Below are 10,472 nucleotides of genomic sequence, written 5' to 3'. Positions count from 1 at the left end.
GCAGCAAGGAGGATGAGGACCCACCCACATTTTGCACTAACTATATTTCAGGAACTTGAATAGGATAGAATAGAATTGAGCTTAAGCACTTAAGTCCATTTAGGTGGCTTCTGCTTCTTCAGGAAGGGTAGTGCTTTGAAGCTTGTCTTTTAAACTTTCCTTATGTCTTTTAAACTCCTCCGCAGATGGCAAAAATCATAACAATTCACAGTCCATCTAGTCCTGTAACTTAGCTTAGTGCCTAGTGCCAGCTGCTTCCAAGGAAGATACAAGAATCTCTGCAGTGATCTCCTTTCCAGAGAAGAAGGTTCTTCTTGACCCCTGCTGTTGGTGGCCAACACGTGCCTTGAAATATGAAGAACCTTTTTCTTATTTACCCCACTACTTTGTCTGATATAACAGTGGATGTTCTCATTAACTATATAAATGCTTAATCTTTCTTTCTTAGAATGCTAGTGGCTGCTTGGCCTCAGTGATGTATTGTGGAAATGAGTTTTGTTGCAATATCTTGTCCATGCCTGCTGAGAGCGTGGAAAAACAGGCCCTGGTAATGTGCATCTCTCACTCTCTCTCTCATAGGTTGTCCAGATAATGATCGGCGTGATCCAGTTTGGTTTTGGGGTGGTTCTCCCAATTTGCTCTTACTCCTCCCTGGCAGTTTCTAGTGGTTACGTGTTCTGGGGCAGCCTGATGGTGAGTGGATCACACAGACTTATCAAGGCAACAAGATTGAATTGAGTGTGTTTGGGCTGCTAAGGCAAGGCTTCTGAGACAGGGGCAGCCACTGGCTGCAAAAATTGGGTTTAATGATCATGAAACTTTACTGTCCATGCCTAGAGCTGGGCAGGGAATGACCTCCTGTCTTAGAAAAGTTTCTTATGGTTTTTTTTTCCATTCCAATCTGAATTAATAGATGCAATGTCAAGAATTCAACAAGCTAACAATCTAAATAGTCATAGTGAATTAATTGAAGCACTTTATTTGGAGTTCACCCTTATCTTTTTATCTGATGAAGTAAATATTAACTAAGATTTTGAACTGAAAAATATTGAACGATTTCAACAACTTCATGCAATCATTGTTTTTTCAAATGAGGAAATTCACTGAAACCAGCCTGTTATCCTGAATAGTTTTAGTTTTGGCAGAATTGTCACCTGTCAAGAAGAAAAGACCCCAAACATTGAGCAATATTGCAGCAAAATATTTCAACAACTTCAAAACTCTCGTTTTTCAGGGGGTTTTTAATGGAGAGACTTATTGAAACCATCCAGTTCTTATGAAACCAGTCCCTTTCGCTGAGCAGTTTTGCTTTCAATAAATTGTCCCCTTCTAATGGTAAAACTCTGTCAGAAAATTTCCAACCAGTTCTACTCATGACTAACCCTTTAAAATAATAAAGAGGTCATTTGTAAGGAATCTAAGCTTTCCTTTTTAGGGTCCTAAATTTCTAACAGACAAGGTTCGGGAAGAAGCTTTCCCAATGGGCACATCTATACATGAGTTTGATCTGGGATCAGTTTACTCTGAAGTCAACTTCTGTGGATTAAACGCTTCCAGGTGGGTGTCTACACATGCAGGGATTAGCCAGCACATTTGCTGCTCTTAGCACCAAACTTCCTGCATCCCTGCAACTGGCCCCTGTGCCAGGACAGCTCTTGGCTGCACTGTCTTCTGCTGCCCTGACAGCAGGGAGCTCCTAGGCCTGGTTCCCCAATCAGGGGTAGGGGACTTGGAAAGAGGTGCAGGGGAATGTCAGGTTCCAGCCCCCTGCCCTCATCCACAAGTGGGGCAACTAGCAGCTAGCTCACTGCTAGCTGCCCCACTGACAGATCAGGACAGGGGGTTGGGACCTACCCCACCCCTGTAGCTAATTCCAAGCCCCATGCCCCAATTACCAAATCAGGGCACAGGGCTGGGACACAGGGCTGGGACCCTAGGACCCTGACAAGGACAGTTCCTAGCCCCTGCCCTGCATGCCCGGAGGAAGCTGGAAATCTTGTTTCCTGCTCAGCTCCATGAGTACAAAACTGGAAGGGGAACAGCCTGGGGGTCTTGTTCCCTGCCCAGCTCCATTAGTGTGGAGCTGAGTGGGGAACAAGCTCCCCAGCTTGTTCTCCACCCCCACTCCAGCTCTATGCTTGCGGAGCTGGCAGGGGAACAAGCTCCTCTGCCCCTGCTGTAGGGAGCTGCCAGTGCTGGCTCTGCACCCATGGGGCCAGTGCTGGGAGATTCTTATTGTGATCTTGGAGCAGGAGGCTTAGAGCTCCCTGCTGCTGGGGCAGGGGGACATAGTCCCTGTCTGGGCTCCTGTAGCAGAGTCCTTCCCAGTGGCAGATAGGGGGCAGGGAACAATCTCCCACCCCATGATGGACAGCTGACCGGAGTCGATTTTTTTGTTCCCAGTCAGGTGTCTAAATGAGCACTACTGTGCTGTTACTAATCTCAAGTAAATTTGCTATTTGTATTTGCAGGTAGCAAATTTACTCAGAATTAGGGAGCGTTACTGCATAGTAAGCATGTGCATATATAGACACACATGGTTACTTCACAGTAAACTATGCTAATACGCAGTTAAGCATCTCATATATATGCACCCAATAAGCCTTCATCAAGTTTATTCCATCTTCTTCTAACTGGTAGCTGGTAGTGGCTGGGGATATGATACTGGGTTTGATGGAGCAATGTTCCGAATCAATTAGTGAGTTTTCCCTAGTAAGTGTATGTATTGGCCTCCAACTTCAAACCAAACCCCCATCTCAACCTCTAGCTAGCCTTCCCACTGTCACCCTGCCTCTCCTCCCCCTCCAACATCAAAGTACAGGTTTGGGACTGGTGATCAGGATGAAGCAACAAGCAATGCCCAGGTCATGGAAGCAACTGATTGATAAAAGGATAGGAGAAACTATGTATCCCCCAAGGAGTTTTGTTACTTAATGACATTTGCTGGGAGAAGACTACATATTTACCCTTCCCCACGCTGTAGGCAATGGGGGGAATTTCTTTGTTGAAAGTGTGTGAAGCATGGCATTTCCTTTTCCAAACAGTTCATTGCTTCTGGATCCCTCTCGGTAGCTTCAGAGAAGAATCCCATAGACTGTCATGTGAGTCTTTCATTTTTCTACTTCCCCAATTCATGGGGCATTTGTAAAACTGCCTTTGCTCTCTGGGGCATGTTGAGTATCTATTTAATGCTAAAACATGAGGGGTTTCTTCTCATCAGCCAATGTGTACCTTTTTCTCAATTCACGCCATGATGTGGCCATCAGGGACATGTGAACCATGAGCTCCCATGTTCATATCAGTCTCTCCAACCCCCTCCATCCAGACCTGTACTCTTTGGGGAGGGGTACAAAAAATTCTAGGTAAGAGTGGATGGATTTCCTCCTCATGAAAACTGTAATGGGTCCAGTTTCCAGTGCAATATAATATCTGCGATACCCAAGATGTCAGGTAAAATAATCCCTTCTAGTGTTATGCTCTGAGTCTTATTTTTATTCTCAGAGAACCATGAAGCGAGCCAGAGAGAGAATAATCAGCTCTTCTTCTTCTAATGCACTTAGAATGCTTTTGCTGTCCACAAAAACCAGAAGCCAGGCTTGTAAATAATGAATTGTAACTGTGTAAGTCTCTATAAATACCATACTTGTGTCCTAAGTGGGCACAGGCACAAAGGTAGCTGAAAACTGGAAGACTCTGAGATAGACAATAGAGCTGTGCAAAAAGCCAGCGTTCCATTTCAATTTGCGTTTCAATGTTTCGATGGATCAGTGTTTCATTTTGAATTTTGTTTCAATTCAAAACAGCTGTTCTGTTCCGTTCTGTTCCGTCGAAACAGGGTTAAAACGGTGAAACTGTTTCGATGTTTCACCCATGGGATATAATGGGGGAGTACAAAATAGCCTATAACTTTGTCATTTCTATCTTGATTTTAATGAAACTTGCAGAAATGGTAGCCCCTGCTGAGGGCATGAAGCCTGCTTAGTTTCAAAGAGATAGGTGCAGGGAGTTCAGGGAAACTGCACCCCAAATTTTGAAAGCAAAATTTGTGTCACGTGAATGTGTTAAGCCACAGTGGGGTCAAAACTGCAGGCATGCTAGCCCCTGTGGAGGCCACAAAGCTTGCCAAGTTTCAAGGAGATAGGTGCAGGGGTTAGGGGGAAACTGTACCTCAAGCTGCGGACAAGCAAAATTCATGACATGGGTGACACTGTGTGTGTTAAGTTGCAGCAGGATGAAAGCTGCAGGGATGGTAGCCCCTGCTGTGGCCATTAAGCCTGCCAGCTGTCAAGGAGATAAGGTGCAGGGGCTTCTGGGTTCTGGGCCCTGCACCTCTAGCTGCTAACAGGCAAAACTCATGTCATGGGTGCTTGTGCAACTCATTAGCTACTGTGTTATGCAATGAATCATGATTCACTCAGGGACCAACTCAATACAGAGTAGCTAGCTAGGATAACAAGTTAATGAGCAAGGATTAACACTTACAGAACCACAGACTAAGGAGAGGAAAGAATCAATGCAGAGCCAGGATCTGCTTCTGCCCCAAGACAAACACAGGCAGTTGCACAAGCACCCATGTCACAAGTTTTGCCTGTCAGCAGCTAAGGGTGCAGGGCCACAGAACCTCCCTGCACCCATCTCTTTAACAACTGGCAGGCTTTGTGGCCACAGCAAAGCCTAGCAGCCAGGCCTGCAGTAGTCCCCCCGCAACCCCCCAGCCATGCTCCAAGACAGACAGAGTTGCACAAGCACCCATGGCACAAGTTTTGCCTGTCAGCAGCCAGAGCTGCAGGGCCCCAGAACCCCTGCACCGATCTCCTTGAAAGATGGCAGACTTCTTGGCCTCAGCAGGGTCTAGCAGGCCTGTAGCTTTCACCCTGCTGTGTTTTAACACATAGTGTCACCCATGTCACAAGCTTTGCTTGTCCGCAGCTCAAGGTATGGTTTCCCCCAAACCCCTGCACCTATCTCCTTGAAACTTCGCAGGCTTTGTGGCCTCACCAGAGGCTAGCAAGCCTGCAGTTTTGACCTTGCTGTGGCTTACCACATACACGTGACATGAGTTTTGCTTTCAAGATTTTGGGTTGCAGTTTCCCCAAACCCCCTGCACCTATCTCCTAGAAACTTGGCAGACTTCATGCCCTCAGAATGGGCTATCATTACTGCAAGCTTCATTTAAATCAAGTCAGAAATGACAAAGTTATAGGCTGTTTCAATATTCCACATTACAGCCTATGGGCAAAATGTTGAAACAGCCTCGAAATGGCAAAACGTTTCAACTTGACTCATTTTGTTTCGAGGCTGTTTCGACTATATCTGTTCTGTTTTGATTTTGCTGTTTTGACCTCAAAATGAGTCGAAACAAAACTGGTGGTGAAATTTAGCACAGCCCTAATAGCCATGGTGGTTACCAAAAAGATGCAGTTACCCAGCCAGTGTCAGCAGTCATATTTTGGTGAGAAAGCTCAGCAGCTTTTCTTATTGACAATAGATGTTATTTTTTAAAGGTGAATCCCTTTTCAAACAAGGTTCAGGGTTTGTTCCTTTGCAAAGTTTCTCCTTAATTTCAACTTGATATGAGCTGGTTTTTCTAATATCTTTTATAACTTCTGATAATCTCTTTCAGATGAAAGGCAGCCTGGGGATGAACACCATCAGTGCTCTTGCTGCAACTGTGGGGCTAATTCTAATGATTATAGATTTGAGTAGTGAGGAGTACCTATACTCTGAGTATCTTTTACTTTTTGTAAGTGTCATATCCTTCTGAAGCTGTTATGTAATGACCATACCTAGTCAGAGGTGCTGGATGCCTGGACATTCCCCAGACAAACCCTGCATGTGCTTTTCTGCATGGTGAGGGAATAGGTAATCATCTGTTTGCCTAGAGCAAATGGTTACACAGCAGTTATTGTGCACACACAACACTTATGTATTTTTACCCTTGATTCCTGCCCCCCCATCCCACCACCCTGCCCAAGCAAATCCACATCAGATTCAGATAAATAAGACCAGAATAGGACTGTTACATAATTGCCTGCTTTTTGTTCACACTGGTGTGAAGGCTGATTATACTGGTGAAACTAGTTATGTGTTCAAGCCGCAACTGGAAAACTCCTTTGCTCCTTTTTCCATGCCACTCTAGTGAAAAGAGCAGGGGGGGTTTCTGGGGGTTGGAGAAGCAATAGTATTCCTCCTTTGGAGTTCTACTTCTTCCATCACTAGACTCCTTAGAGCTGTCCATTCCTATCTCAGCTTTCCACACCATTTTCTGTTCTTGCCTCCCACAGACCTCTAGACAAGGGATAATAAGCATTCTTGTCGTCTTCAGCATCCTGGAGTTGGTTGTTGCAATCAGAGTCGCTTATTTTGGGTACCAAATCTTCTGTTGTCAACCTAGGGTGAGTGCTTCCTGGGGTCTAAACTGTGCAACATATTTTGAAGTTGGTATTGTGAGACACCTGGTGCTGAATAGCCTCATCCTGGCTGTGAGAAGCAACCCTTGCTGTTAACTAGCAGGCTTGGGAAGATAAGTGCAATGGTTGGAAGAATGCAAGTAGCTTGAGGAACTACAATGGGGATTCAAAGCCAAGGAAATTATTGGGGGACAGGGTGGTGGTTTTGAAGCTGCGGATAATGGTTGTCTCAGTGCATAAGTTAGAAGAGGGGGATGAGGGACTGAAAAGGGTGGTCTTGATGGAGAATGGTGTGATGACGCCCAAAGAGGGGAGTGTGACACTAGTGGGATCTCACTTCTGTTTTTTCTAGGCTCCATTCATTATACAGAACGCCTGCCTCACCGTTGCAGTCCCTCCTCCAGAAGCATTCCCTCCACCACCTTACGACTATTCAGCTTCCAATCCCAGGAGTCTGGCAAAATAGAGAGGCTAAGAAGAAACCAGAGGGAGAAACAGAAAGTTGCAGCAACATGAGTCGCAGTTCAGCTAAAGAGGAAATCTCAATTCTTCTGCTCTGTTAATTTGTTTTGATGCATTTCTGGGCTACAGATCCATGAGTATCTTAAATAGATCTCCTGCCCAGGCAAGGAACATTTTCTTTTTGTGCAAATCCTGTTCTTAATGCAATGCTGTCTGTAATGCAGTCGGTTTCTCTGCAGTCCTTTCTGTTTTGGTCCCTTGTAGAAAGGCATGTGCAGATCTATTCACCAAGCTCCACAAAGATGTTCTGATGCTGGATGAGTCCCTTTAATGTTAGGTGGTATTCTTTTACTATTCACTTTTAAATAAAACCTCTGTTGATATTGTTTGTCTCCTGATCTCTAGGTATTTGTGTGATACCACAGCAACCACACCCATCAACTCTGAAGTTCATCTGAGATGCTAGGGGCTGCATCCTAAACTGCCAGGATCTGCCACCCTAAATTGGCACCTCCAGGGCTTAGGAAAAGCTAGACTCAATAGACTTATTTAGCAGTGGCAGAAGTATCCTGCATTGTGCAGTCCAAATCTGACTAATAATATGGACTGGCTGCTGTTTCTCGTGTCTAAACTTTGCCAGGTCTGAGCAGGGGAAGGAACAGTTCTGTCATCACAGGGATATTGTGTGGCTGAAAGATCAGGAAACATTCCTCACTCTGTCCTTGGTAAACCTCCTTTTAGATCACTGGGGGTGTATCTGTACCATATCCCCTGGTATGTCCATGATGGGATATTAAACACGAATTATTTATGCCAAGCTAGAAATATGGCAGAGAAGATGCTGCAGGGAGTATCCCTTTAAGGAGACAGAGACTGCCTGGGGGACATGACACACCAGAGCCTAAGATCTGGGAGGAGTGGGTAAGTTCACAAGCCAGTTTTCCCCTCCTTTGGTCAACTGATGCTTATCCAGAAGAGCCAGGGCCTTTGGACCTGGGTCAGACCCCTAGTGAAATGGCAGTCTTTTTTGGTCGCAACCCATCCTTTTGCCCAGTGAATCTGCTTCTCCCTTGCCAAGGGGGTGCTTGCCCTTCCACCCCAGGCTGTGTCATAATGTCAGCCTCTGCTCTCTAGTATCATGGGCATGACTCAAAGGAGGGCCCAGTACAGTGGCATGCTACTATGGCAGCACCTCACAAAAACTGTCCTCTTTCCAGGTATTGGGTGAGCTGTGAATGTGCCCCTTCAGCCCACAGAGTTAGGGAACTCATGATACCACAAATAAGCATGGCCCTACTCTTTGTGGTGACAAGGCATTTCACTGAGTAAGGAGAAGACCACAGAAATGGCACCAAGAAACAAGCTATAACAGAGGTCAGTGACATATGACCTGCAGGCCAGTTCCAGACCATGGAGCCACTGAAGCTGGCTCACAGAGCTGGAAGGTTTTGCCTGTGCCTTTGCCAAAGCCACGCAGCAAGAAGCTATGCTAGGGCTGGGCGGATGAAAGCTTAACCTACACTGCCACTGCTTCCCCCAGCCCCTCCTCGTCCTGACTGCAGAGCAGGCACAGCTTTTAGCTGGTTGGGAGATGCGCCAAGGATGGGAGGCAGGCACTGCGGGGATGTGGAGAACTGGTGGAAATAAGGATGCATCTTCCTGTCTCCAGTGGAGTTTACTTCCTGCTGGGAAACAGGGGCTGGAGGTAGTAGGCAATGCTGGCTTGCTGACATGCTGCCAAAACCACCAGGCCACGTTAAATCAGAGCCAGCTTGTTCCATCCTGTGGCTTGTAAAACTGGCCACTTCCCTATAAGTCTGCCCAATTGTGACACCACTAGGAAAATAATTAATGTATTTAAAAATCAATTCAAACTTCCTTACAGATCACCAGTACTCTAAGATTATTGCAGGTTCTCATTAATGGGAGGGCATTAAGTCATTCAGCTAGCATTGGCATACTTTCCTATATATTAATGTTTGTTTCCCCTTGTTTGTAATGACTGTTTCTGGGATATCAATATAATCTCTGGTGTATTTTTACCATAAACATTTATTCTTGGCCTTAACTCCCTCTGAATATTTTTGTTGTTATTTTGTCCAGAAATATTCGGAAAGGTGTAAAACTAAGCCCCTGTTCTGCTTTTGCTGGTGGATTTTTTTGGCCAAAAGGATTTAGTAAAATCACTTTAGTTTTGCCCATCTTTACCCATCTGCCTGAGGAGAGTGCAGCTCCCAAGGGAAAGCTGAGAATTTTGTCTGTCAGGTCTTCAGAGCCTATTTCTGCTTGCATTGATGTTTGTCTAAATCCAGAGGGACTCCACTAGGATTAAAATCTGGGATAAATGACTCAATAATCTCAAATACCTTTTGCCCTAGGACATGGCATCTTCCAGCAAGGCTTGACTTTATTTAATCTGTGAAATCAGGAGTTGGAAACATTCCAAGAAAGGGAGTTTGGAGCATTCCCCTTGGGAACATGGCCTGGCAAAGCTATGAATATTTGGGAGGGGTGGTCATCCTTATATCTGAAACTTTAATACCAACTGGTGCTTGGTATGGCTCCATCTAGACCCAGATATGAATGGTGTCAGTGCTCTGCTGCAACAAGGTAAGATCATTCTCTTGCTAGGCCATGCAGTTGCTTACAAGCAGGTCTCTTACTGCAGTTGTTGTTCACTGGTGCTGGCTAGAGTTGTGCAGCCCTTGAGAGCTTTGGATATTGCAGTCCTTTTGCTTTCCAGAGGCTTTGTCTGGTCTTTTGAGCCTAAGGTGGAAATCACCCAGGCCTTGGCAGTGTGGGCCTTTGAGGTGATGTCACCCATGGAAAAAAAACCACAGGTCCATTGAAGTTAATCACCATTTACTTGATGCCACCACATTTTTGCCTGGAGTGTCTTCTTTCTGTGAACTTCATTAGAATGGGACTTGTTTAGTCAGCATAGGGCAGCTGCTTGATTAGGGCTGTGGCTTCTAGGCCTATGCCAATAGGGAACTATTTGATGCAGGTTCGGATTTGGCCGATTTGAATGCTAGCTATTCAATTCAGAGCTCTGAATCAGTTTCCCACATCAGTTTGGCTGAATTGGCTCTGAAGCTTTCCCCCAAACTCCTGTACCTATCCCTACCAGCCCTGCAAGTTTCATCCGAATCAGACAAAAAAACAACAAAGTTATAGGTATTTCATTGATTCCCCATTATACCCTATGGCCAAATCTCCGAATCTTTTCCAAATTGATTCAGAAACTCCGAATCGGTTCGGAAAGCCTAAAGCATCCCGTGATTCAATTTGGATTCATGGATTTAGCCTCCGAATCATCTCCAAATCTGAATCATGATCCAAAGCTTTGCACAGACCTAGTGGCTTCTATATGCTTGCATCTACATCAGATGGTTACTGTGCAGTTGGCAAATTAATGGCACAGTAAACATTTCAGCGCCTATACGCGCACTCTTATTAGGGCTCATGAAAACTATCATGAAACTAATAAACTGTGCAGGAAGGTAGTCTTGTAAAATACAAGTACTACCCTGTTGTGGAGTTTTTTCATGCACAGCAGCACACGTGTAGATGCTGCCTCAGCTGGCTGGGGAACAGGGT

The sequence above is a fragment of the Crocodylus siamensis genome, chromosome 2, assembly GCF_052110815.1.
Source record: "Crocodylus siamensis isolate JL-2025a chromosome 2, ASM5211081v1, whole genome shotgun sequence".
Taxonomy (NCBI): Eukaryota; Metazoa; Chordata; order Crocodylia; family Crocodylidae; genus Crocodylus; species Crocodylus siamensis.
This window is presented reverse-complemented; position numbering follows the sequence as displayed.